Source organism: Panthera tigris, chromosome B3 (genome assembly GCF_018350195.1).
Source record: "Panthera tigris isolate Pti1 chromosome B3, P.tigris_Pti1_mat1.1, whole genome shotgun sequence".
Classification (NCBI taxonomy): Eukaryota; Metazoa; Chordata; class Mammalia; order Carnivora; family Felidae; genus Panthera; species Panthera tigris.
This window is the reverse complement of record NC_056665.1, coordinates 22,234,237-22,240,236: the sequence shown is the minus strand read 5'-3', so window position 1 is coordinate 22,240,236 and position 6,000 is coordinate 22,234,237.

Below are 6,000 nucleotides of genomic sequence, written 5' to 3'. Positions count from 1 at the left end.
GGTGAATTGCTATCTCCTATTCCTTTACATGAGATCATTTCTTATCTGGAGTTTTATGGTTACGAAAAAAGAAAATTGTGCTCAACATTATTATTGTGATTTGAAAGTCTAATGGATTTATTATTTTTGTGTATGTTTTTGTCATAGGAATAAAAAACCATGGCAATTTTATGTGTCTTTGTTTTCTGGCAGTTTCCATAGCAGTAAAATATTCCCTCAATAATGACATCTACAACTTTTCAACTACAGGTAGGATTATATCTATTTGCACTTTAAATCCTTGGCAATAAAGCTTTCTCCCACCTAGATCTCTGTTTTATTATGTGCTTAAAATTTGCTCTAAAGGATAAAGAGAATGTAGTAGCAGGATATGAATCTGTAAGTTTTTGAGAAATGTTGATTTATGTTTATGTGACATAATTTATTTTGAAGCTCCATTCCACTGGTGGCAGAAACGAAATTTTAGACAATTCAGGCCACACACACACACACACACACACACACGCATTCACATGCATTTCTTCCCATCTTCCTCCAGGTTGTGGCTGTGTTTTGGATGGTTCCTTGGTGCCATGGCCTCAAGAGGTGGGCAGGGATGGTTGTTTGTCCTCTGTAATGTCATCTTCTGTCTGCCATCCCCAGAGAGGTGCATCTTCATAGATAGTCTCTGGGGTGTGCAGGCTGCTTGTCACCTCTCATTCCTGAATGCAGGGACCCTTCAATCCAACTTTCTTCCAGCTATTTTAGGCTATTCTTAAGGACCTAGAAGTGGCCCCCTGAAGCCTATGTCAATTCCAGAGCCTCAGGAACTGGGTGGGAGTGAGGTGCCCTTTCTGTGCTACTCCTCACAACCCCTCAGGCAACTATGGAGTAAAAGGGAGCTCTTTAATGCTATATGTGTCCATTAGCCTATGTGACCATATAGCCAGGGCCATGTATATGCTGGAGTGGGGGTAACACACTCGGATATCTCCCAAACAAGGAGGGTCTTCTACACTCCTAGACTCCCTGAGTCATCTGGATTCTATCCTACCCTCTGGCCATCTCCACCTGTTCTCTTTGCCAGGGCTCTGACTTCTGGAGGAGTGCTCTGGGGTCTTGCTTAGAGTATCATGACTCCACATTTCCCCTTTTCTTCTCTGACTTCTTCCATTCCTCTCTAGCCCATGAAAACTTGACTTACTCTTCAGCATGAGAAAAACTGAATCAAAATGGGCACATATTGTTTTGTCAGGGCCCGAATTTTGAAACTCAAAATGCTTTCATCTCATACTATAGTTTTAGACGTGAATTTTAAAAGTCTACTTTAAAAAAAATTTTAATGTTTATTTATTTTTGAGAGGGGGGAGAGAGAGAGGGAGGGAGAGAGAGAGAGAGAAAGAGAGAGAGAGAGAGAGCATGAATGGGGGAGTAGCAGAGAGAGAGGGAGACACAGAATCCAAAGCAGGCTCCAGGCTCTGAGCTGTCAGCAGAGAGCCTGATGCGGGGCTTGAACCCATGAACTGCAAGATCACGACTCGAACTTAACTGATTGAGCCACCCAAGTGCCCCAAAGTCTACTTTTAGATTGTTTTAAGATTTTTTAAAAATAAATATCTACACCTAATGTGGGGCTTGACTTACAACCCCAAGACCAAGAGTCACATGCTCTACTGATTGAGCCAGCCAGGTGCCCAAAAAGTAGATTGTGTAATGTAAACTGTCTCCCTCCCTCCTTCCCTCCCTCCCCCCTCTCTCCTCACTCTGCTGTGCATGGTACACACAATGCTACCCTGGCTGATGCCTCAATGCGGGTAAAGCTAAAGGATATCTGGAAGTACCATGAGAAAAGAATTTGTTGTTTCTCTATCAAAATATCACCCTACTGCACATGTAAATATTTGAATGCCATCTGGAAAGGGCTTTTTGCATCTAACAGATTCATTGGAGGTGCTAATGATGGCTGAATTGTGAATTGTTGAAGACCACAGGCTGGGGTACCTTAGGAGACATGATTCACCAGGAGCCGTTGGAGAACACTGTGATGTGCTCTCTGGAGTGCTCAGTGCTGTGGGGGCTTCTCTGAGGACTCCTCCAGCACCATGGTGGAGGAAATCTACTTGGAAGAGAATGGGAGACTTGGAAAAACTTGGCTTGGGGATTTAATCACACAGCATGAGTACATTTGTCATTTGCCTCCCTCCTTATCCTGCCATAACACAAAGGAGAAAATAAGCAGTGTGGAGGTTAAAGGGCATTCTAGGAGCCTCCTTTCTCTGGACACTCTCCACACAGGGCTTCCAGAAACTGGTGCAGACAGTGCTAGGGACAATGGCTGATTTATCTAGATACAAGTCTTCTTAACCTCCTCACTCTGCCCACATATATGCAGCCCTCAGCCCTCCACTCCCTTCAAATAAAGATATGAATATTGATCTGTCTTTTTATTCCTTCAGAGCTAAACTGATACAAGAACTTAAGCTGGATTGTTTCCAGTTTAACTACAACTGCTCCAGGTTGGGATTGAATCTTCATCTTGGAATGTTGTAGTTTCCTCACCACACCTAAGGAAGGAATTTCTACTGCAGTCAGAGGGGGTATTCTGGGCTCTGCCCTCAAGTCACATACCACCTCCTCTGTGCTTTTTCAGGATGGCAGTGAATGGTTAAAATCACCATGCTTCTCCATACAAAAGGAAAAGGGAAATAGAGAAGGTGGGTGCTAATGAGCTAGGCTTGATGGTTTCTGGGCTAACAAAGTCTAATATTTGGAAGGAATGTATAGGAGCAAGAAAAGTGTGGATGAAGTTACAGAATTTGGTATATATCAAAAGTACTTAGAATATTAAAAACAAACAAACAAAAACCTGGGTCTGTAATGTCAGTTTTCAGAGGCAGAGCATCCCCATGTCTCTGGGGCATTATGTGTGACCATCTGTACCTCACACATTAATCTGTTGTTACAAAGCACCACCACAACATATCAGTTCTGCTGTGTTTCCTCTAGCTGCTTGGATCTGGGGCTTTTGACCTGGACCCAAGAATTCTCTTAAAGACAGTGTCCATGCTGGTTCCTGTGGCAGAAAATGTCACTTTCATATATCCTACTCTGTACTCACCTGTTCCAGAGAACCCTGGGCCATCACTGTTCAGATAGGACACTCAGCAAAGTGAGAAAAATGGTTTCCAAACACAGTTTCCCAAAGATGTGATGAATATTTTTTTCTGGAGTTTGGAGGGATGATTGAACTGCCAGATTTTCAACAAGATGTTGACATTAGTTCTGTGTAGTCAAGTGATCTGAACTGATGACAGAGCCAAACATCTCCAATCTACAAAATGTTAGATTTTGGAAAGGACTGCAGAAATCATTTATTCTGACTCTTTTTTGGTGTTGAGAACTGTATAAGTCTGCTTGGGTTGCCATAACAAAGTACTGTAGACTGAGTGCCTTAAACAACAAACATCTATTTTCTTCACAGTTCTGGAGGCTGGGAGTATAGGATTGAGATGTCGGCACGGTTGTTTTTCCTGAGGCCTCTCTCTCTGGGTTGTTTCTCCTTGGTCACTTTCCCATTGTGTCCTAATGTGGCCTTTTCCTCGTGTGTCCATAACTGGTATTTCTCTCTCTTCTTATAAGGATACTAGTCACATTGGATTGGGGCCTTACCCTATGACCTCATTTAACTTTAATTACCTCTCTAAAGGCACTACATCCTAATATAACCATATTGAGGTTAGGGCTTCAACACAGGAATTTGGTGGGGCAAGGGGGCACAGTGCATTTCATAACAACGACCCATTCTGCTAGTGCAAGACTTAAAATAAGAAAGCATTACATTATCTTCTGGCTCTAACATAATCAAGGGTATGAATATAATGGGCTAGACAGTACAGTGAAAATATTCAGGAATGAAATCAGACACATCCGGGTTGAAGCAGGCCTCTGTAACCCACTGGCTGAGACAAGGCAAGTCACTTTGCCTCCCTGAGTGTCTATTCCTTTATTTGGAAAATAGGAGAAATGATATATATCCTGCAAGGAGGGAGTTTTAGAAATCATGTTTGCAACATGAGTACTCACAGAAGGGTGGCCATTATTGTGAACCATTGGCATCATTCTGAACACTCCATAGGATCCCAAGGTGCAGGTAAGCTCTCGGCCTCCCTGTGAGAAGCATTTATCTGAAGAGTTCCTGCACATCATGCTATCAGACTGTGTAACCCTGAATACATCAGACTTGACACCTGAACCAAAGGCCAGACACAAGGGCCTGACACACACTACTTCTCCTGTGAGAACATTATGGAAACTTTCTATGGATCCTAAATGAACATCTGACTTCCCACGAGGACTGGATCTGCTGCTGAGCATGTACTCCATGCTTCACCACATCTGCCAATATCCTAACACAAACTGCTTCACATGTGATCTCCTGAACAAACTCTTTCTGTACCTTACAGTCTGGAAAAAAATCATTTAAAAATAAATAGATGATAGATAGATAGATAGATAGATAGATAGATAGATAATAGATACCTTCCATAACGATGGAAAGGGCTACATAAGGGACTTACTCAAGATTGTAAACTAGAACATGGATTTTTATGGTACTACATTGAAATTCCTATCACTGGGGGAATGTTATACCAGGATGACAGGGTGAAGAAGGAGTCCAAGAAGAAAAGAGGAAGCTGGGGTGACTGGTAACAATGACAAAGGAAGCTACACAATGGGGAAGGAAGAACTATCTCTGGAAATAAAATCAGTGAACTTAAGCTTCCAGACAAAATAGAACAAAAGTCTATACATTCACTCTCATGCTTGAAACAACTGAATTTTTTTAAATAGACAAAAAAATGAAACAATGGTTTTATGTCACTAGACATGAGACAGCAAAGGATAGTGACCTCTGAGAGATGGGAAACGGAAGGAGCAGTCCATACAATTGCCTTGTGTTTCCAGTCTACAACACAGAGAGGTGCAACTAAGGCAGAGCCCAGAAGATTGTTTGAATGGAGGAGACAGAACTGATGTTCCAGGAGAACAAGGCACATAGAGTACACACCACAGAGTACCAGAGAGGAGAGAGCTGCAAAAAGTCCTTCTTGAGCGGTCAGTGCAATATGATCAAGGCAGGCATATGAAGAAACTACCAGAGGCTGTAGAAAGAGCCTCCTAAAATGATCAAAGGGAACAGTGCATGCATTCACATGGGCCAAAAATCATATCTGTTCCTTCCACCAGACTGATGGATAATTTATAGGGTATTAGGTAGAATCTTAAGAACAGACTGCCTCACTTATAGGTGATAATAAGCCCCATATTAAATACTAGGTCCTGTCTAGCAAATCTTAAAAGTAGGGCCCTAAAGGATCAAACTGTTTCCATGTAACCTAATGGCAAACTGAACTCAATAATATTTGTAGGGGTGCCTGGCTGGCTCAGTCTGTAGAGCATGTGACTCTTGATCTTGGAGTTATGAGTTCAAGCCCCACTTTGGACATGGAGCCTACTTAGAAAAAAAAAGAATATTTGTAGGAATACAAAAAAGTCAATCACATAACAAGATAAAATTCACAATGTCTGATAACAATTAAAAACAATCAGACATGCAAAAAAGCAGGAAAATGATCTTAACAGATACATTAGAATTAGCACAAAAGAACATTACAATTGTTATTACAACTCTATTCCAGATGTTCAAAAATTTAGAGACATAACCCAAATAAAATTTCAAAAACTGTAAATGACAAGTTTGAGATGAAAAATGCAATATACTACATAAATTAAGGGCATGTTAGACATTGGAGGAAAACAGATTTATAAATTTGAGGACAAAATAAACCATCCAAAAACAAACACATAGAGAAAAAACAACCTTAATGCATGAAAAGAGTACCAGTGAGCTGTAGAACAAAATTTTAAGTGGTCTAAGATGTATGTGATTGGTATTCATAGAGGGGGGAGGTATCTGAAGAAATAATAGCCAAAAACATTACAAATATGATAAAATCATAA